Here is a 23,317-nt window from a genome sequence, read left to right as displayed (position 1 = left end):
AGCTTTTGCAAAAAAAAAAAGCACAGGTGTTTGCTCACAAAGTATGAGGCTGACAAGTAGGAAAAGGAAAGAGAGGAGGTTGATGAAAGCGTCACGAGCCCTCCATTGTAGGCTGCAGTGCCGCTCAGTACACGACGCACTCCCCTAACAAAAAGCAACAACACGTGCATCTTGAAAGATTACTTGGCTGCTGTTAGCTCTACCTCATCACCTGCAGGATGGAAGGTCGGGAATCAAAAACGTCTGCTGGTTTTAGTGGGATAAGTAATTGGGGAGGGGAAAAAAGCCACTGCGCCAAGTTTCTGAAGTCAAATACTGCAACGTTGGAAACGGAGGCTGAGATCCTGTTGATTTTAGGCTCTCCTCCTCTAGTTACCTGGGTGATGTCTCATCAGGTTGCAGTGATTACTTTGTGGACGGGGTTAACAGCCCATCTAAAGGCTCCTTTTGTGAGAATGTGTGTGCAAGCATGCATAAAAAGGGAACAATTGTGTAACATAGTGAGTGTGCAGTGTACCACTGTCCAGACGCATCTGCTTGGCTTTAATTAGTTTTGGCTGGCACAAGCACCCACCAGTCTCTCTTGTGTTTAATAACAGCCAAGACAGTGGGCATTTATCAAGGTCTGAATCCAGCTGAGGGGTTGCGTGTTCATTTGGTAAAATCGCTTTAAACTAATCGAGCTCTCTTTATTTTCTCGAGTCCGTTGCAAAAGAGGTTCCTGTCTTCTCGCCTCCATGCGAGTTCATCTGTGCTGTTCGTGTTTTGGCCGTCTTTCAATCCTCTCTTCTCACTTTTTTCCCCCCTCTCATCAGTCATTTTTATTAATGCGTTATGCATCTGACCCAATTAAAAAAGGCTCTGGAGTTCTTCCCGCGTTCTCCTTGGCCTTGCTTACTCCTGTGATAGGAGTCATTATTTCTGCAGATACTGGTCACAGTGAGCGTGAAATGAAGGCCTTGTTTTGTTATTTCTCAGTCTAAATCAGTGGGCAGCACTCATTGGCTTCTGTCTACTGAAAACAGTGATTTTTAATCAGGGTTAGGGATGTTTGTTGATGAACCGATGTAAGCTGACACACAGTCTCCTCTCACCCTACCCGCCTCCTGCCTCTTCCTCCCCTCCCATCCCTTCACATCTGTGAATCTTACCTGACGGGACTCATTTGTCAGCCCTCCTCCCAGGTCTTCTCTTTCGTCTGCTTGCCTGAGCCACCTGATCCCTCCCTCCTGTTGTTCCGCCAGCGCCAACAGAGCCGAACAGGCTATTGCTTCTGAGAGTCGGAGGAGATGGAAACTAAACTGAGCAGAGATGAAGGGCACACAGGTGCAGCTCCTCTCGCTGCCTAAGGGAAATCTGTCAAAGTCTCTTCATTTCGTCCTTCTCTCTTAGTAGTTTTACCCACTAAGGGCCATGGCTTCTTTTCCCCTGAAATCTAGCTCTGGTCTTGGTTGGTACACTTTGAGGACAGGGTGGTCCCAAGAGCCACAGTCCCTGCAGGAAACATCCCGACAGGCTGCCTGAAGAAAGAGAAGGAGGACGCGGCAGGGGCTTGAGTGAGATTCTCACTGGAGAATAACCTGGAGTCAGAACACCACAGTATCACTTTGTCAACACACAAAAATAAAACCAAAATATGTAGCATCATCTGTTGTATTTAAAACAGGAAAACAACATTTATTTGCTGCTTCTAAAATAAAGCAACAAATAAAGCGCGGTATCTAGCTGACATTTTAACAATATTTCAAGTGAACCTGAAAATATCAATCTACTTTATTTCCACAAATTTCTTGGGAAAGTTCACAAATCAGTGTTTTAGAGAATTGATGCTAACTCTAGTAATGCTAATTTTAGCATCAGTAGCTGCTAACGACTGGCATTCTGAGTTTTCAGAAATGATTTGCATGTTGTCTGTCCCTCTATTGCAGTTTCTTTGTACTACAGAGCAACGACACTGCTGCCTAACCAAAGGTTTATATGTGATTTAGGATTTATCAGTACTTCTGCTAGGTGTTGGAGCCTTCTTATTTTGCTGGCAGTCCACCGCAGTAGGTGGGGGAAGGGCAGTTTTACACTTGTACATTCTCAGTAGTTTATAAGGACACATTAGCAAATGCATTATGAACATTTTTAGTTATTTGAAACTATTCACTATTTAAAACCCTAGCATGCCTCAGTTAACTGGCCCAAACTCATTCCCCAGATCTTGATATTGATCAGTCTGAAACTTTTTTCCTCTGGTACTCGTGCACAGCTTTTCAAATAGTTTGACCTGAGATGTTTGCATAAAAAGAGTAATGAAAATGTGAATATTTCATAATTGTCAACCGAGGTTGGAGCATCCACCACATGGATCCAGTGGCGTCTATTTCAGAGGAAATATGACCACATTTTTATAGTCGTATGCCACCAGTGTGCTGACCTTTTACTTTTTATGGAATGGCTTTAGATTTCACCAGAAATAGAACATCTAATTTTGCTCTCTCTGTTTTGTAAGCAAGAGAAAATTATGTCTTTTCCTTTCAACAGCTGACCAGCGGAGTTCAGCAATAGGTGAGCGAGGAAACAGGACTCCGTTACTAAATGCAAGTAAGAGTAAGTGTAAAAGTGGGGGAAAAAATACATATGTAATGATGTGATAAAAGTTTAAAAGGTCAACGTTTTAAGCTCCTAGTACACTTTAACAGCAATAACCACCTCATGCTCATATACCGGGTGCTGATATTGAGTAGCCTCAATCTTTCCCTCTGCATTGCATGAGTCACATTTCAAATGTTTTATTTTTTTCTTATTTTGTACAAAGAACAGTTCTGATAAAAATGGAATGATAAAAATGTCCGCCATCACTTTCATGTACTGGATACCTGAGGGCACCTAAAAATGTGAAGTTAGAAAGAATCTGAAGTAAGGCTCAGTTTGGTTTCAAATTCTTTTAGCCTGTTGAGATGAAGTTGTCTTGAGTTTCCCAGTTGTAATACTGTGCACATTTTTATTTTTTAAATAATGCTGTATTACCCCAAATTGTCTCACTCAGCTCACCAGCTAAGTTCCTCTTAGCTTGGAGTTGTCTAATTCTACTCAGCAGGGAAGAGGGTCCTTTGATTCCTTTTTTTTTTTTTTTTTGGGGGGGGTTGTGCAAACTTGACCAGATTAAATGGAGCCGGTCCAAGCCGGGTGGACGGGTGGCTCCCAGCCATCTTCTCATTTGTGTTTCTCATTGTCGGTCGCAACTCTCCTCCATTTTTGTTCTCTCCCCTTCCCTTTGTTTGCCTCGCGCTTCTGCTCAGGATCTGGCCAACGATTGATAAGACCCAATCCCTGACAATGCCTGGCACACGGCACGGGATCAGTGGCTGCGGCGCTCGAGCATTGTGCAACCCGCGTGTCTGTTCTGGCTTCAGGAGAGAGGTGGAATGCAGCTCACGTCATTGTTTATCTACCTTTCCACTTCCAGATGGCACTCAGCAGAAAGAATGTGCTTCTTGACAAGCGCCGTCTTTATCTCTCGCTTTCCTCCATCCACCCATCCCTTTCTCCATCTCTCCTGTGGTTCTCTCTGGTCTGCGGATCTGCTTTCAGGTCCAGAATGTGCAGCACGAGGCGAGGCAAAGGGAGCCAAGAAGGCAGATTGGAACGTGAGAGGGGAGCCCTTGAAAGTCAGGTGGCACTTTCTGATTGTTTGGAAAAAGTTGGTGGGGGGGAAAAAAATACAATCCATCTAATATTCCCCTATAAAATTGCAGCATTTGTTTAGTATCTTACAAATGTATTCACACCCCTTGACCTTTTTCACTTTTTGTCCCATCACAATCACAATTCTCTGTGTATTTATTTTTGATAAGTTTTATGTGGAAAGAGGGACAAAAAAAGATAAATATTAAAATTTTTATAAATAAAAATCTGAAAATTGTGGCATTATAACCTGTGAGATGTCAGCTTATATGTTTAGACTCTGATTTATTCTTATAAGTTGCAAATGCTGGCATTGAAATCATACAAATTATCAGAAACACCTCTACTTATACTTGTTTTCTTTTGTCTCAGGTCAGTAAATCATAAAAATTGTGCCTCAGATAACAATCAAGTCGCCCAGCCCTAGTTGTCTTGGTCGCCTGGATTGATGGACGGTCAATTCCAGCAGCCAGAGATAATCACAGCGTGTCAGCCGCCACCGATCCAAACTCTTATCTGTGTCTGCCCACTGCCAGCATGCCACAAATGACCACAGGAACGTGCATTTTCACGTCATTGTTACAAATCCCCTGGGGAAGGGAAGGGAACATCTTTGTGTCTGCTAAACTTTGTGGAAGTGCATCCTTCACATGGAGTTTACTATTACTACAGGACTATTTATGTCTAATTCTCCCTCCTACATTGGAAAATCATCCCCGCTCTTTTTGCATTGTAGGATATTCTCTTATCTGCATTATCTGGTGATTAGCTGTTTGCAGTGTCAATACCCTCAAATTGGATTGGAGCAATGTCCCGTGGCACCGTGTGAGGCTTTTTAGTCCCTCTGCATTTACCATCAGGAATGTTAACAAATCAGATTATCTCTCTTGAATGTTTGTCTCAACAATAGACTTTGACGAAAAGTCTTGCTTCTCGCTTCCACTCTGCAGCCCAAGGGGCTTTGGAGGGGCTGCTTTCCCCCCAAATGAGCTGCACTAATTGTGGCCTAATGGCGAGCTGTTATAGCCCAGAGTGGTAAAAAGCAGTCGGTCGTTGAGGCTCGCTGCTTTTCCTGTGCGGGCTGATTACGCTGTCCAGTTAATGCACCCTCCTCAGATACAAATGGAGGGTGGTTATTGCATGAGCAGAGACAGTCAGCCTGTCAAAATCACCCTCTCTGCCAGACAAGAGAGAGATAAAGAGAGAGGGAATATATTCTGGAGAGCCAATTTCACTGAGGGGACACAAGCAGGGTGGTGCAATTATGAAATACAGCTTTTTGTTCCTATAATAACCTTCTATCCACAGTCCATATATATATAAAACCAGTATAAATGGTCTGGTTACTGGTCCGGTGTCCAGCATAAATCTGAACCCGTGGAGTCCTACCGAAAGATCTCCACTGTGAAAGTTTGTGTCTTGCTGGCTCAGAAAATGTTGTTTCTGGATATCTGAAACAGTAAAACACGTCGTCTTCGAGTTGTTTTTGCTCCTGTTAGCCATTTCCAGTTTGTGTGGGAGTGCACGCCTGTGTGACTCCGCTCCAGTTCTTCAGAAGCAAATGGGGGAACTCTCATACGGGCTGTTTTCCTCTTTCTATAATTAATCACCAGAGAACCACATGATTGTTTCAGCTTAAGATGCATTTTCTTTAGAAATATGTCCCCCCCTCAGCATAACATTTGCTGCGAGTCACAGACGAATGCCCTGCGAAACATGGCCTCAGCACTGCTGCCAGTTGTGTACAAAAATGGTAAAATGGTAAATGGACTGAACTTATATAGCGCTTTTCCAGTCATTTTTGACCACTCAAAGCGCTTTACACTACAACACCCACAGTCACTGCTGTACTGCTTACTATGCATCCGTCTGGGTAAACACTCTGAGACACGTTGCCAGCCAGCTGTGTTATCAGCTCTGGAGCAAAAGTTTGAGGTGAAGTAAAAACACAAGGTCAGAAACTGATGAACTCTGTCTTTGCGCTCTTGATTTGGGAAACAGATTTTTGTTGGAAGAAAAACACCTCTAAACTTTGAAACGTCCTGGAGCTAAATGCAAACACAGGCTTCTGAAATACAACTTTTGGCAAAAATAATATATATATATATATATATATATATATATCCATCTTACTGGCTAAGTTTTTTCTGTCTTTTTTTTTTGTTTTGTTTTTTCACTATCAATGTTTAAAATATTTCATTAGGTTTGGTTTCTATCATAGAAAGTAATCGGTAATTATGAAATGATAGTTTGGTAAGAGTGTTGTTTTTTTTAATCAAGTTGATGCCATCTAGTTTTTGTTTACTAATTATAGGAGTTTTGATGTTAATAGGCTTGTGATTTTATTTAAGGGTATCGGATTTAAGGGAGCAGGGTAGAAATGCACTCTAGATGGGCTTTTTTGTAACTTGCATTAATTAAAAAATAAGAAAACTTACTGTTTTCACTACACAAATATGCACATTTTGTAAAATCAGACGATCATATTAAGTTTGTAGTTATTGGATAAACTAAAGGACAAAAAGGTTCAAATGTTATTTTGCAAAATGTTGTATTTATGGGGAATCACTTGACATCTATTTCATATGTGGGTATATATGACTAGACATCTAAACCACAATTTATTACATGATTTTTGGAAATGTTCTGTATCCAGCAGAAATCCAGTTATAAGCAATCAATCTAAATTTGTGTAAAGTACGGTGGAACTCTTCTTTGCCTCACTGCACATGCAAACTCTGCAAATCTTGCATCATTAAATCTGAATATAGCTAGCATCAAATTGCCCTGAATAATTTTGTTATAAATCAATGCTTTAATTGCCAACTCACATTTTATTGGCTATCTTTGCGGAAATAAGGCCTTTTCCGAGTCATTTCACAGAAACCTGTTGTATTAAGTACCGGGTCCCATTCTGTCCCATGATAACTTTTCTTTCTTTTCCTAGTTGGTTTTTTACACAAAGCAAATATGTTTCAATTACAAAGTTACAGAATTGTGTAACTGAAACATAGTAAGCTGTAGGCTGGCAATTTTATACCAAGAGTTGCAAAAGTGTTTACTCCCCAGAGTTTCCCACAGTGTATTATAAGCCTGGCGGGCCACCAGGCTTTACTTGTGCCCCCACCAGGCTTAGCATTGCTTATTTAAGTATTTAAATGTTTGCATTTTGTAAGACTTTCTATTTGGTGTTCAGATATTAATATTCCAATCGTCCAATAACACATAATCATCAAGTTATGTTTTCAAATTTCTGGTCAACTTTAAAAAAAAAATTAACTCAAAAACATGACGGGCCGCTGGATGAATGACAGCCACCAGGCTTGGCAAGTTTTCTGGGGGAAACCTTTCTCCCATTGAGCATTTTCAAATTGTCATGTTCCAAACACAAACTTCAGCGTGCTTTTTACTGGGGGTTTGCGTTTTGGACAAACACAATGTGGAGCTCAACTCTGAAGGAGAAAAAGGAGGGTACATAGATTTAGAACTATTTTTTTAAGTATATATATATAGTCAGCCACCTCTACTCTGATGCCCTTAAAAATGTCTGTAATCTAATTAGTGAAGAGGGAATCTGTAAATTGATCTTGGGATAAATACTTTTGCAATGCTCTAACAGAGTGACCCAATTACTTACTTCCATCAGATGTGTTCCCATATTTATCATCTGGAGCAAGTGCATCTCCAGGGTAAAACGGCTCTTAATCTAAGTTTGCATGAAGGAAGTCATTGAACACACTGTGGCATCCAACAGTTGGCGAAGGGAAGCCCTCATCCCTTTGGTACCGGCTCACAGCTATGCCTGAGTCCACTTTCCTATTACCGTGATTGCCTGCAAAAAATAAAATAAAATAAAAAAAAAAGTGGCGGGACGCTGAGCGCATTCACTCTGCCAGACAGCTTCATAAAACGGCTACTGATGATTCCCAGTGGGGCCCTCATCAGCGGCAGAGCGCAGTGAAGCGCCCGAGGACTCTGCTCTCGGAAGTCACTACAGTGCTCCTGCCTACGGAGGTGCGATAGTGAGAGGGGAGGGTTGGAAAACAAGATGGCTGCTAAGCAATTGCATCTCTTCAATGGCTCGTAGGGAGGTCATCCAGGAAGTAATGAGGTGAAGCGCCGCAGTCGAGCAGGAACTGTCAATCACCTCGGAGATCGTTGGGTTATAATGAGCGCCTGTTGTGAGTAAGCACCTACATAACTTGGCAGCTCAGTTGAATGTAGACCACCTTTTAGCCTCTTTCAGCATCTGCCTCTCTTGCTCTAATCCCTTTCATCCTTCATCCTCACCACCCTCCCCCCCCCCGTCTCTCCTGCTCATTGAGAACTAGACAAGTAAAGCTAGCCGTGGACCATTTCCCAAGCATAATCCAACATCTGTCTTCCTCATGTCTCCTACTTTGGCATGAAAACATTCCCTCCCTCCCTGCATCTCATCTCCCTCCTCGCTCCCTCCCCTCTTGCTGGTAGCCGTCACAGCCTCTGAACGATTTCCTCTCACAGGGAGCTTTCTCAGAGTCATTGTGGCAGTGTCAAACCAGCCTCCTATTTAAGCTCATTAAATCTTTCCAAGAGAATGGGAAATCAATGGTCCGTACCGGTGCGCAAGAACTTTTCTCTTAATTTAATTTCTCCTCCCCCACATATCTGTTTGCATATCTTCTCTCGTTCTCCCGTCATTTATGTCTGCTCTCCCCATCTTGTCATTCTCTAAGTGGTGGAGTGGAGAAGGCCAAAAATGGTTGCCTTCAGAAGCTATTTCAGAGCCCTGTTTGTGACGGGCACCATGGAGAGAAGCTGTCCAGACCGTTCACTGTTGTTTAGCGCCCACCAGTCACAGCAGAATTCACTTGAAAGTTTTCGGCATGCGGACCAGAGCCTTGGAGTTTGGGCTTTTGTTTCAGCCCGTGGTGTCAGGAAGCAGCTTCAGAGCAGCACAGAATGTGCGGGTACAAACATGTGCAGCATGTAGCATGCTGATGTTTTACACTTGAATATATTCCCTCCTGCTTCCTTGATTCCTTCCTTCCTTCTTTCCTTCCCATTTTGCGTTTTCACCCCGTCTCTGTTGCTCCTACTTTTTCTAACAGCTTTTTTATTTGATTTGTATTTTAAGACCACTTTTCTGCCCATTCTTTTCGTCACGATAACAATTTTTGCTGGACGATAAATTGTCCTAGAGCTTATTGCGATAAACAATAGCATTGTTTTTGAGACCATTTTCAAGTAATAGTAATAATGGCAAGAACACATTCTCAGAGATCAATAAACTTTAAATTTTAACAAACATTTAAACACTGGAACTGGAAGACAAATAAAAATGTAGTTTCTTTTTATTTATCATGCGATTGATTGGTGCATCTCTTCCTAAGTTGCACAAAACGACAATTGTAAACAAAACATAAATAATAATAATTTTGTTTACAGAGTTCATTTGAAATATCCAAAATGAATAAAAAACAACAAATAAAATTAATTATGAAGTGTCTGTAAACAAAATTATCTTTCAAAAAAGGGATTGTTGAGACCAGAGCACCAGAGTGACAACTTTTATCATGCAGTTTTTGGTAAAAAGAGAAAAACAATCAGTCAAGCAAATGGAAATTGTTGCGTTTGTTTTAATCTATCATGTAATTAATTGATTTATTGTTTCTTGTGACAGGCCTACATTCACACATCCAACTATTTGTTTATCCATGGATCCTACCATCAATTTCAGTCGTAAATCAATTCTTGTCTGTCTGTCCGTTCGTCTTTTAAATTGTTTGTCCATCCATCCATTCATCCATCTAATGGTCTGGGTTTAAAGCACTTGATCACCATCTATCCATCCTTTCTGGTTTTTTTCCTCAATACCCTTATTTAAACTCTGGCCTTTGTAGAGAAGGACACCTTGGTGTCATAGTAAACTTCTGTATATAAACTATAGGATTTTGACATAAGAACGGTATATAAAGCCAGTATACATGTGTTTGTGTGTGTTTGCCTGTGAGTACATGTCTGGCAGGGCTTTGTGCTGTTTGAAACCATGCCTTGGGACGAGGCCCACACCTTCTCTGGAGCTCCTGTAATTGCTCTTTTGGGGCCCTGACTCTGGCTCTGAGCCTGTCGCCATCACTCCTCCTGTCATCTTTTTTTTCCTGCCCTCCCTTTCTGTCTTCTTTCCCTGCATGGCTCATTATGGCTGATCCCCACCTGCCCAGTTGGGGAATTCTCCTTTATGCACATACACACTCGCGTTCAGTCATACATACAGTCAGAACCACTCAGCGGTTTTCAGAGCTGCCTGTCGCTCGGATGGTTTGTGTACTATCTGCTACAAAACAGCTTTGCTAATAGTGTTTGGCCGAGAAATGGAAACAATAGGGCCATAAAAAAGTTCCCACCTCCTGCTGGTGCAAACAGAGAGTTTTTCATTTCGTTTGTGGCTGTTAGGGCACGATTTTTCATCAAACTCCAGCCCTTCAACTGCAGCTTTTGCCTTTGTAGGCATTAGCCTCAGCCACAGGCCCTTAACCACAGGCTTCTTTTCTATTTTGAATCCAGCCTTCCTTCTGCCATGTCACCCGGCAGCCCTTTCCATGCCTATTCCCAGGGTAGTGGGCTTCGTTTGAGCGATAATGGATGTGGCCAGTTGCAGCTGCTCAGCAAGCAGGCACTATCACAGGACTTATCTAAGGACCTGAGAGTGGCCTGTGATGAATGGCTCGGAGCTGTGTGTCTTCTCCGATCAATAAGCCACTAGCACCCAGATGAGCTAGATCCCTCTTCGTTGGCGCTCCCTCCACTCCCCCACCTCATCTACTCATACATCCCCCCTCATAATCTCCCACCATGTTTGTGAACTTTTCCCTCCAATTCTTGTTCTGACTTGGGCCATTGATCTTTTATCCTTGGCTTGTTTTAAATAAAGGCCTGGTATCTCCTTCTCCCGAGCATAAAAACGTTCTGACAGTAGTTATTACTATTCTGGTAGCCCACCTTATAAACATTTTTCCTTAGCTAGGTCAAAGCCCTGTAATCAGAAGGAACACTGGTATGAAGCACCCCACTCCTCTACGGCAGCTCTGAGGTTTCCACAGTAAATGTGACGCAGGCACAAGTCCCATGTGGATTTCTGCTTTTGTAAGGGAGAAAAACATTTGTATATGACTAACTGTTGCCGAGCCTTGCATGTCCCATACAGCCACAAACTGCTCCACCTACTCTGAAATGACACAAGATGTTTTGGCTTTTTATAAGTGTCGTGCAAACATGTGTATGAGGTCTCCTCAGACCACTACCCTGAGTAAACTGATTCCTGCTGCAGAAGGCCAAAGTATACAATGCTGGTAAATGAGTGCATGCACTTATTATTATTGATTTAAATGGGATATTAATGTGCTTTTAATGATGCATTTTACCTGTTTTGGTGATGGAGAAATCTTATGACTTGGACCATATTATGTGTGTTCTCTGTTCCAACACAGGTTTGAAATCTCACAAAAAGGGGCAATAATATGTGAAATAAATGTTTTTGAACTTTAAATCGGGCTGTGTTATTACCTCCTTAAAAACATAGCTGGAGTCTTGCCTTGATTCTTTAATACATATTTGATAAATCCTTTAATCTCCCGTGGCAACCATTCAGATGTGCAAAACGCTTGGTGGAACAGAACGCTGCCTTTCGAGGACGAAGCTCCTCCTTGGTGCTGCAGCTTCCACCTCACAGAGCAGCATTCCCCCCGCTGCTCCCTCGCTCAGCTCCTTCAGACTAACCAGAAGCAATTAGCACACAGCTGGTGGAACTGTGCATCAGCAGAGATCAATATATGAGCTACATCTCAGTGCAATGCTGGTAAAAACGTTGTTAAAGGGTTAATGAAGGAGCCGTGTTGTGATGACGTCCTGAAAACGGAGTGTCGGAAAAAGCAGGAGTTTCTTAAAAGGACAGGGCCCAATTTCAAGGCGTAAAATTATTAAAAGTCCTATTTGGTAATGCAGAATATTTTATAACTTAAATGGCACTATGTGTCTGGAAAATACATAATACTGCCCTTTAATAAATATATACACACAGATTACATTTCCGATAAGTATCCCATAGTAAACATAAGAGATTGCTTGTGGATTTCTATAGCCATAAGCAAGCTACTGATATAAATCTGGCTGCATATATGACTACTCTTTTAATCATAATTGGTGGAGCACATTTATATTTGGTTCATGTCCTGGGACTAAGCTTTTAAGCAAAGTCCATAAATTGTCAACACAGTTGAGGCTGGAGCCATTCCAGGAGTTTAATGTTAGTCTGCTTTATCTAATCCAAAATCAGTTTTAATGTGTGTTTGGGATTGTTGTCCTGATGGTACATATCTGAGCTCTATAATAATCTTCAAGATGCATCTGTCTGGTCGATCCACAGGAAAGTGACATTTAAATCATCATAGACTTGAGAGGTTGCTGACCAGTACTCTAAAACTTACTCTAAAAGGCCAGACAAGAGAAAATAGTGACCAATTTGACCATAATAAGAGTCTTTGAAGATCAGAGTGAAGCTGTAAAACATGAGCTCATTGTAGCAACTCTCAAACATGGTGGTGGTGGTAGCATCATACTGTGCTGCTGTTTACCTCCAGGGGTAGTAGTGAATTGCAATAGTGAAGTGGAGGAGTTGAAGGCATCTAAAATCAACAAACGGATTGATCCAAGTTGGCGTTTGTACAAGACGATGATCCCGAGGCCTGCTCCATGTTGGCCTCAACTGTAACTGTTCTGAAAATGCATGACCTACGATTAAAAGCTAAATCTCTGGCAGGAATCCAACTGGTTTGATTGAGCTCTACTCTTTCGAAGAAAAACTAAAAAACGAGAATTTTGCCAAAACCCAACTAAATATCAGTGAGGTGCATTTTATTTTAGTTTTTTATAATCAAGGAAAAAATAATTTAAAGTCCTCTAAGGTTTAAACTAATCACCTTCATGCTGATGTGTGAAAGTGAACTTGTGATTGACAGCGTGGGGCTGGCTTTTGATCTGCATTTTCTTCAGTTTCTGAGGACTTGCCGATCAAAAGAGCAGAACAGAAAGTCTTTTTCCTTCCATCCCTTAGAGATTCGTAGTAGTGCTTCCTCCTCTCTTCCCTCTCATCTCTGTCTCCTCCCGTCCTGCTTCTCTCCTCTCCCCCTGTAGCTCTAATCTTCCCTCTGATCTGCTGTTGTCTCTGTCACAAAGAGCAGAATCTCAGCCTGATAATTGCATGTCTGCCGGCCACCACACCTGTTGCTGTCACTGCAGCTGTGTTTTAGGGTGGGGGTGTGGCGCTGCCCTCTGGCCTCTGCAGCTCCAACTCTCACCTCCACCACCTTTGCCGCAGGTAAACCCTCAGGGACGTGGAGAGTGTGATTTTTGGAGGCAGTGGGTACCTGCGGAGTTGAGTCTGTTTCCACACTGGATTGTGTTCATCTGTAACCTTCAGTCCTACCTTAAGCATAAGGTGTAGACGCATCTTCTCAAACCGTCGCCAGTAATGACAGCCTCCCCTCTCACCTTCCAATCCTCCCGTCTTTCTTCCCCCTCCAGAGCCCGAGCCCTTAATGAAGCCGGGGGTCAGCGGCAGCGTGTGGCTAATTGGCCAAGTTCGCCCGGGGCTGGGGCTACCTGTGATTGAAGTGTTCAGTGAGCACAAACTGTGCAGCCGCCACTGCACCCTACTCTGTTCCACTCCAGCAGCCAAGACGCACCCTGCACCCCTGTCGGCCTCTCTCTAGTGAGTAGCAACTCAAGGTCATTTTATTTTCACTTATCCTCTCATTTACTTGCACCACTTTGCTATGTTCTTTTACTTTTTTTTTTTCTGTACAAAGAAAAATTCATCGGGGTCTAGCTATTTTCTGGACCACCAGCTCTGCCCGTCACACTTTTCTTTTTTTTTTTGTTAATAAAAACTTGACACAATTTCTGTACTCTTTCCTGAGCTGTATTTTTGCTGCTAGACTCTGTAGACTCGGTCCCTGCATTTCCTCACTTTCTCTGGCTCACACCCTTTGTCCTCACTAAACACAGTTGGATTTAAGTAATTTTTTATGGTCTCCCATTGGGCTGCAGCCAAGGTGGGAGGGGGAAGAAATAAAAAAGCATTTCAGCTCCTGTTTTTGTCCTGATGGGTGAGTCAGTTTCAGGCCAGGCCTCAGTGTATCAAACTGCTTTGAGTAAACAGCAGGGTGTGGAGCTAATGGTGTGGAGGTGGCATAATTACTGGGTTCCTATGCTGTCTGAAAAGGTATTGAATTTGAAATGGTGTTTTTTCAGGTCTGAATAAGGACAGAGAAAGAAAACTGTATTAAAAAAATAGCACTTTCAGTACTTCATTTTATATCCCACCGTTTCAGGGGAAAAAGTTCCCCAGCTTTAGAAATTAAATTATAATTCTACATCAATACAACTTGAAAATGGTGACTATTAAACTAATACGTTTTAGTTACCTTTATCCCTTTTCATGCAATTCTCAAGCTAAGGCGCATACATTCCTTCGTTTCTTTGAAAAATGAGTTTAACAGACAGAACTGTTGGAGATTTCAAAAAAATAATGTACAGAAGTATGGTATTTTCACTTGAAATGTGCATAGGAACCCAGTAATCAGTTGAGCCTCCTCTTTTCACTTGTTAACCATTTTGCTCCCTGTTGTTTATCCGTATTAAAAGTTCTGGAGGAAAGAAACTGAACAGCGTCGAGGAGAGGAAGTAGTTCTGTAACCCAGCAGATAGCAGCTCAGCTCACCTGGGAGATATGCTGGCAGTAGCTACCTCCAAAATACCAGCAGGTGTTTCTATTTGTTTGTTTGTTTTGTTATGGATGTGGAGCATTGCTGGACAATAAATGGTCAGCGCTCCGTTTCAGGAAACTATGCCCCAATTACAAGCCAAGCCTTGTCCTACAAGTTGAGGCAAGTTCTCAAAGTATTAACTCGGTCCGTTCTGGTGAAACTTTATGTGGGCTCTATTAAGATCTGTTTGTTTATTAAGGGATATGAGTAATTAAATCTGCTCCGATGCTCATTAGCTGAAGATCCCCAGTAATTAACTGCTGCTGTAACGGTTTTTATGGAGAAGCTGTTAAAACTTTTTCTTTACGCGTTTAATTGAAGAGGAGAAATGCTGCTCCGCTCATCCAGTCAAAGAGATGAATTAAGGTGAAGAACGTCGCAACATAATTGTGACTGATGTATCAAGGCTTGTCTGATATTTCTCACTCTGTCACTAACAGTTTCTGTGGTGTTTAAGTCCCAAAGCTGTCAGAAAGCTTGAGGAGTTGCTGATTTCTCTGGATGCCTCTTACTCATCTGTGTAGTGCTTATCTTGACAGATGACTCCTTCCCCCCCCCCCCCCCCCCCCCCCCCCCCCCCCGCATCTTCCTCATTATCAGCTGTTTGCTTTGGTCATTACTGTTCTCCACTTTCCATCACATTTCCTGCAGTCCTCGGTGCCCACCAGCCAGCCCTCTGTTGTTACAGATAAATAAAATGTTGGATAATTTGAAATCTTGGCTACCCCAGGTGCCAGAGCGCAGGCATCTCTCCATCCCCGTTCTATTAAGTGAGCGCAGCCAGAGTGAAATATTTAAACTACACGTGTGACCCAAAAATGCATCCCATTAAACATTCACACTCCTTATTTATGGAGTTTTCTCTGTTTATCCCTTTTGTTGTTTACACTCTTCATCTCATGTCCCAGAAGATGGTATAAATGTCATGGTAATGACATGCTTTTTGCTATCCATGAGGATTAAGAAGTGTCAATCATTTTTCCCAGGAGGCTTTGCAACGGCGCTACCCCAGAGCAAAGTGCTACATTGGGGATGAATGAATTAGCATGCACTATATCAAACAAATGTTTTTTAACCCTGGGGACAGGGTGGGGCCTGTAGCTTTCTATTCTCTTGTGCAACAGAATGTTGTAAATTTTAGATTGATTTTTATTTTTTTTTTATTTAAAAAATCACATTTTCCCCGTTATTCTGTATAGCAAATGGTAATCAAAGCTGTTCATGTTGTCTTGTGAAACTTCACATCAAGCTGCACAGATCAAAAATTTTTTGTCAAATTTTCCGATTGCTGGATCTTTTTGTTTCTTTGACTTGGCATGATGCTGAGTTTAACTGCTTTTGCTTTCTCTTTAGCCATGGTAACTTTAGTAATAGAAAAAAAATCTATTTATTTTAAGAGCAGTGTGTGTTTGAGAGTCCAACCCGTGTAAAATAGGAATTTACTGTATTAATGATTTTTGATTTGACCTTTGAAACTTCTGTTTCAAGTTAGTGTTGCACATAGAGCTAAAACGACACTCCGTCTGATCCTCAAAGGAAGAGCCTTACCTTAACACTGAGATTTATCAAAGGCTGCCAGGTTGACGGACAGGTTTATAGTTTGAAGAGATGGAACAAAGCGCCTTTTCTGTTCTCCGTTCACCTTTTCTGTTATCTGCTTAACAAACTTCAGACGTGTCTGTATGTCCTACAAAATGGTTTGCTTTTAAATATCTCTTGGCGTCTCTTTGGCCACTTTTTTTTGTTTCTATTTTGTCATTTATCTTAAAAACACTGAGCTTTGAGCCTTCAGTCAGTAACATCAGCCACACTGATAAGATTTGTAATTTTCTTGTTAGTGGTCAAAGCAGGCTAAACTGAAAATATTCCCATAACCAGCAGGTTTCTCATTGCATCACTTTTTAAGAAACCTCCTGCATTTCTTCAGTTTTAAGGAAAATCCCAAACTCTGACTCTTTGTAAGTGATGATGGATGATGATGATGGTAACAAGATAAGATTAAATAAATTTGTCATGCTAAAAAACTTATTGTTTTTCTTGCAAGGCTACCCGTCATGTCTTTTGACTTTTATTCTTAGTTTTGCTTTTCCTCCCATGAGCTACATGACCTCAGACCTGTTTATTTTTTTTGTCTCAATGATAATTACATAAACTAACTCCAGGCTTTATAGATGCATCATCACCCTGCAGGTTTTGACTGTTGAAGCTTATATAGACGCCTAATAAATGTCGGGAAATGGTTAAAAATGCTCATATGTCCTCCAGACACATGTGCTGGTGGATAAACTTGGCTGCCTCAGGCCCCCACAGAAATGGCACCTCCTTCACCCACCGCAGTTCGGTCTTGCTCATCACACTTTGGAAATGTCACGTCCTTGCGGACCTAAAATAATAGAAAGCACCTTGTTCCTGACTCATCACTGCCCCTCCGCCCGCGGGCCCACCTCCCCCACCTCCAACACGGTGCTGCAACGTTCCAGTTTTCCATCGCCCCCTGCAAATATCCAAGCTGTCGAGTCGGACCGGGCTGATCGTTTTCGTGCCAGGGCACAGTTGGAACGGATCTGGCCTCCAGGCCACATATACTGCTCCTCTCCAGGCCGTGCAAACAAGGCCTGCCCTGCGCAGCTGTCATTTACATGCTAAGAGCTTTGGATTTCTACAGTGCGTTCCTTTTTTGTAATTATGTTTCCATTTTTTTTTTTTTTGTGATGGGTAATCTCTTTGGAACGTGTTAGCTCTGCATGCTTTACAGCTTTCTGAGCGCGAGTTTCCGTTTTCAGCTCATTCTGTGAATCACTGAATTTGCACTGAATCATAGAGATCAACAAGGTGTGCAATTGCATATTTCTGAATAGATTGTGCAGATGCTTTTTTTTCTTCTTTTTGTTTACTCTGCCTATTTTGCAGCTTCTACACACACGTGTTTGTCCTTTTTGAATCAGCAGGTGTAATAACGGTCGTCTTTCAGTGGATCGTACGAGCCATAAAATACCCCAAGATAATCACCACATCTGCAGCTTTTGTTAGGCTGGGAACTGTGGCCTTCAGGAATTACAGGAACATAACATGAGCAACGAGAGGAGGGTGAAGGGATGGCTCGTTGAAAGACGGATCCCAGACGAGCCTCTCAAACAGTTTCATGTCAAATCCACAGACATACAAATCTCCACAATGATCTGCCAAGTTTCCGGAGAAATCACTGGAGCAGGAATAGCCGAATTTCACACCCCCGCCCCGATCCCTCTCCTTGCCTCCCTCCTGTCAGCCATCACTGGACGGCGCTTGGCAGTCGGGGGTGATGGGGAACATCTGTGCAAATCAGTGTGGTTGAATACACTTAACCGATAAGAAGCTGGTGTTTATTTCAATATTTTTGGAGACTTCTTCAAAATTGAAGCAGTTTTGTCATTTAATTTCTGCGCATATCAAGTTGTGGAATGATTGAAATTTTAACTGCTAGTGGAGGAGTAGATAACACACTTCCTATGTAGCTAAATTACTTCCTGTGGCTGACAAAAACAAAGTCACTGTTTTTTGCATATATGTGCACCATCAGTTCTCTGTTCGCCTAGTTACTAGCTTATCATCAGGAAGAAAAAAAAAAACAGTGAGAGTGATTCAGCAGGTCTCTGGACGCTCCTCTGCAGCTGCCAGAGATGTGAGCGCTCGGAGTAACTGAAGTCTCTTTTATTTGGTTGCTCCGTGGAATATAAATAATGAAATGAAGCTCGTAATTGGTGGTTCTCAGTAATTAGGACCAAGCTGTCAGCTAGTGAAGTTGCCTCAGTCTGATGGCGCAGCAGCCAGGGCAGTAATTACTATTATCTATGGGGGTTTGTTGACACAACAATAATCCCGTTCTCAACCAGGATAGTGGGGCTTATGTTTACTGTCGCAAGTGTTAAAAGTTTTTCGCAGAAAACTGTGATAAAGACGCATCTTTTTTATATATATATACATTTGCTCTAAGAATCTGTAAAGTGGGCAACATCAACTCTCTGCTGTAAATGGAGCAAGAGGCTGCTGTCCTTGAATTTTCCACTCAATAACTGAGAAGAAGCTTGTCCATATTTTCATTAGTAAAACATTTTTTATTTATTTTTCTCTTTTGCCAGCGTGACTTCCAACCATAAACAGCATTATCAACCATTTCAGCAGGTTCTTAATGCCCCTGTAATCCTGTCATTTCACTCTTGGATACTGCAGGGGTTATCCTCGGTTTGGGGCATATCTGCCCACCTGTCTCTGCTCCTCAGTGTGAGAGATTGGATTCCCCCAACTTCTCATCTGCCTCCATCTCTATACATCTACACACACACCCCTGCACGCACACCCCCACACACATCCCATCACCCCTAGGATTTTGCTCGTCTCGTCCGCCTCATAGTGTAAATAGCCTGATCTGACCTTAGGATATATGTGTGTATATATAAATATAAATAAAAATTTACATGTATGGGATGATGGTGCTACAGTCCTTGTGTGTAGTTCAGGATTATTTGTTGTTGATGGTATAAGTTCTTCTCTAAATTGAGATTTTGTTGTATTTTTATTGGACAGATTTTAGTTGATGCAAGCTGCAGTTTTCCTGCTTTCTGCTTTTCTCATAAATTAGACATGTAAATGACCTAATATGACAATGAATATTCAAAAAGTTCAAAGTTGTTGAGCTTTTTCCGTATCCCAAAAAATCCACAAATGAAGTAAAATCCTCCATGTTCTAGGGCATTGGCATTTATAAATAAAGCCAGATTTTTCCCCAACAAGACATTTAAAATCAATATCATTGTTGATGGCTACATCAGATTGTTAAATCATTACTTTATGGTAACTACACAGGCATCTTGGGTAGCCTTTTATTGTTGCACAATTCCATTTTTAAAAGACTAGAGTTTCTCAATATACTGAACTTCAATCATAATCTCAGTAATGGTGTCTGCAAAACTATTATTGTAGAAAGAATGCTTGGATGCAGTTATTGATGGGGTGTTATATATCGACCGACAAGCATTCAAACTCTGCATACCAATAATATATTTGAAAAGTCGCAGGGATACTTGCTGCCCTTTATGCCCTCGTCAGATGCATATCTTACTGGATGAGAAGCTTGCAGAAAATATGAGGACATTGCAACGATGAAAAATAAAGAGAGGACTCAGGATAATGTAGATCAGTTGTAATTATCACAAAATCAGCAATACTATTGCTGCTACAGACCAGGGGAGATGCCACTTCATGTATAGACTTGGATATGATTTCACCGATATGTCAAATAAAGACAAAATGATAGTTGACCTTTTTAAAAATGCGATATATCTGTTTGCTATATCTATTTTTGCACTATTGGCACATTTAACATAAATAAAACTGCCTTTTCTTTATATATTTTCTATGGAGTTGGTGGTCCTTTACTTTTATTGAGATTTCCTTCTGGAAATCTCAATCTTTCCAGCGTGCTGGAAATGTTTTTCCTATGCTTCCTAGCAGGTGGAGTCAGACTGTCAAAATGTACAAAAACAGAGCAACTCTGCTGTAAGACGTTCGGCTTCCTGTTATCTGCTGATGCCTCATTCCTTGTTGTAACAGCTTGACTGAACATCAGAGAACTGTTTTCTTTCTTGAAGCTGCTAAAAGCTCTTTCTGTTTCTCTAGTTTCAGCTTTCAACAAACCTTTGATAATAAAAATAATAGTTGTTTGCACACAGTAACAACTTCATCACTGAAGAGTGACAATATTGGTGCAGCCTGTTTGTGCTTATGCTTCCTGCATTTGCAGATTAGAACATTTTTGCTGGACTTCAAGGGGTTTTAGCAGTCAATATTTATTTGTATAGGATGGCAAGGCAATGTTACAACATCTAGGTACCGTATTTTTCGGACTATAAGCTGCTACTTTTTTCCTACGCTTTGAACCATGCAGCTTATGGCCCGGTGCGGCTTTTCTGTGGATTTTTCCTCAACCACCAGGGGGCTCTTCAGCAGAAAGTGAATCATTGGAAGTCAAAATTTGAAATCAAAGAAGAAAGTGCTGATTTTTATTTAGAACAAGCACATGCTAGCAGCAGGCATGGCGGAGAAATGTTTTCAAACCTATCGATCTGGCAGTACAGGAGGGAAATGGAGCCGCTGCATGTATGCTCGGCGTGAACGAATCTGTGGTTCGGCGTTGGAGATGGAGGGCTTAATAAATCCAGCAGATTTATTAAGAACGCAGCCCTCTGCTTCGTCCTTGTGGAAAACCGAGAGCGGTGGAGATACCAGCGGCTTATATATGTACGTTTCCATTTAAAAAAAAAAAAAAAAACCTTTGAAGGTGCGGCTTATAGTAAGGTGCGCTCTATAGTCCGGAAAATACGGTAGTCGTTTTAAACATTTATTTTCTGCTACTTTTAAAAGATTTAATTTGGAGTTTCCATCTAAACTAACTTTAGTATTCTATATTACTTTACTAAATGTAAACCTCCCTTCCTGTGTATATTGGCTAAAGAAAGTAGATCTTTACTTTAATTCTGGTTCCCAAAAAGCTGCCAACAAATTCCAAATCCAGCATATGTCCAAGCCGGAGGCTGAAAGCTCAAAAGGACTTTGCTATTCGGTTGTACTCGGTCAAGCGTTCCTGTTATCTGTACGCCTTGCTTTCTCTCACTCTCCTGCAGCCGTAATGAACTGCAGACATATTAAACTATTGTACACAGTCTCTGACTGGCTGCTGCTTAAATGTAAAATTGCCTGAATTTGCTCACCAGCTGATTTCTCATCACATGTCTATATCTAACCCAGAAGATGAAGAAAATGAATGGGCAGAAAACCCAGGCGATAATCCTTTCCTCTGCTTTCAACCGAAGTAATGAGTCTCTGTGACCTCTTGTTAGAAGGTGCACCGTGTTATTATTGGGTGAATAGAACGGAAAGTCAAAGGTGAGCAAAGGTTGGACGTGTTACTGTTTTCATCTATACAGTGACACACAAGCCGCAACTAGCTGTGACTCTGAATTAAACATGTAGCGCCTGATAGCCTGAGGCATGATGGACATCCAGACATATTGGGAGGCAGAGAAAATGCCTTTTTAAGTACGCTATTTATGGCGAAGATATTGTATTCATTTTATTATACGAAAACATCCATTACTTTTTGAGTGAACGGCATGGGGAGTGTGAGGCCGGCAGAGTGCAGCTCAGAGTAATAACAACAGCGCGTCTGCTCTAAATGAGCCAAGGAAAAGAGCAGCTTCCTGTAGATATTAGTTTCCTTTGAAGGGGTGCTCAGGTCTGGTGATATGCTTTGTGAGGAGTAATAAAGAAATATATCTGTTTTTATTGTGCCTTGGCGACACAGTTATGTTTAGATCTGGCATAAGGAGCAGGAACATGCCGTAAAATGATATTATGGCCCATTAGGTGGGGGCCCGGGCTAAGCGTCGCTAGCAGTAAGCGGGTATTGGGGGTAATGGGGCCGCGGCGTATTGTCTGTGATCTGCTCTTTCACTTCTCTCTGATTGAATCGTCTACATCACTGGCACTCCATCTCCTGGGGAACCGCAGTAGACAGGGTGATTTTGGCTGAAGACATCACTCTGTCAAACATGGGAGATAAGAGAATAGGGTGGGGGAATTGGAACGAGCACAACCTGAAATGTAAAGGAAGCATGACATATGGGGTTTATAACCAGCTTGGTGTGCAAAAAGAGCTGACCTAAAAGTGTGTAGATCGGTTTGTTTTGAAATCAAAAGCAGCTTTCTCTGAGCTCTCACAACAAAGTGCAGAACACAGCAGGGTTTACTGCGGTTGAAAAATAAAAAGCACATCTTCCAACTACTACGTTGGGCTTCGTTTTTTTTGTCCTGCGGTACAACTAAAAGCAGCAGTGGTGTCCAGTGCCAGTTGTCCCTAATGGCTGTTCTGCCTGTTAGTTTCTTTTCCTAGTTCAACACAACTTCAAAAAATAAATGGTTCATTATTACAGACCTTGGTGAGATGCTGTGAAAATAATTCAGCCATTTCAATGAGCTGTGTTGGACAGATCTAAAACAGGGAGGACTCTGCCCCTTGAGTACTGTTCTGCTCTCCTACCTGAAAGGGATACTTTATTGTTTTAAGTGAGGTTTTGTGAAGCTATCAGTAGCTGCTTTGTTACTTGTATTAAGCAGATCTAGTTAAGTGCAGCTCTGTTATCTCAGCCGAATAACTGTGATGGAATTACGGTGACTAAGGGTGACGCTGTGTAATTTCACTTCATCAATTGCAGCTCTAGTAAGAATACCTTTTAATATTTGGAAGTAGTTGTTTTCCCTAATAGCTAGTTGTAAATGCAAGAAAAACGCCCTCCAAATTGAAATTTGAGCAGTAAAAGTTGTTGACCAGTGCCAAATTTAGTATTCAATATGGCTCCCATGTCTATAAAATATGGTGAAAGTTGTAAATATAAATTTATTAGTACCGCTCACAGCTTGTAAGTCATAAAACCAGTTGTAAACACTGCAGTGTACAATATCCATCAGCTGTTTCTCTCTATTTTAATGTGTGTCTGTTCACCAAATCCCAGGTCTGACTTGAGAGACATCTAGAAGGCTGCACAGTCGCCAGAAACTGAGTAAAGTTTTTCATTTTGAATCAAGTGATCGTTTGTGCAGTAGCATTAAAGATGCTACATTCTTGTAGTCTTTCAGGTCTTTTATTTTGAAAGTATCATGACAAGAGTCATACAGCCGGAAGACTCGGACAAATTAATTTTTAAATAGTCAGATGGGCGTTCATTGGTTGATAAAATAATGTCTCTTGCCATAATGTAGAGGTTAATTACCTTCTAACATACAATTACATCCCACAGATTTTTTTG

At 41.6% G+C, this 23,317-nt stretch overlaps 1 protein-coding gene across 3 annotated transcripts in view; it reads left to right on the top strand.

Moving 5' to 3' along the window:
• Positions 1–23,317, top strand: part of plxnb2b (plexin b2b) — a 155,158-nt gene that overhangs the window by 20,094 nt on the left and 111,747 nt on the right. For 2 of the 3 annotated variants that reach the window (XM_032589002.1, XM_032589010.1), the window contains one exon: positions 13,234–13,420. The exons of the other annotated variant lie outside the window; for it this stretch is intronic. The gene's annotated coding sequence lies outside the window, so the exon portion shown is untranslated. The remainder of the gene's footprint in view (positions 1–13,233; positions 13,421–23,317) is intronic. 3 annotated transcript variants of the gene reach the window in all.

Source organism: Xiphophorus hellerii, chromosome 2 (genome assembly GCF_003331165.1).
Source record: "Xiphophorus hellerii strain 12219 chromosome 2, Xiphophorus_hellerii-4.1, whole genome shotgun sequence".
NCBI lineage: Eukaryota > Metazoa > Chordata > Actinopteri > Cyprinodontiformes > Poeciliidae > Xiphophorus > Xiphophorus hellerii.
This window is presented reverse-complemented; position numbering and strand designations above follow the sequence as displayed.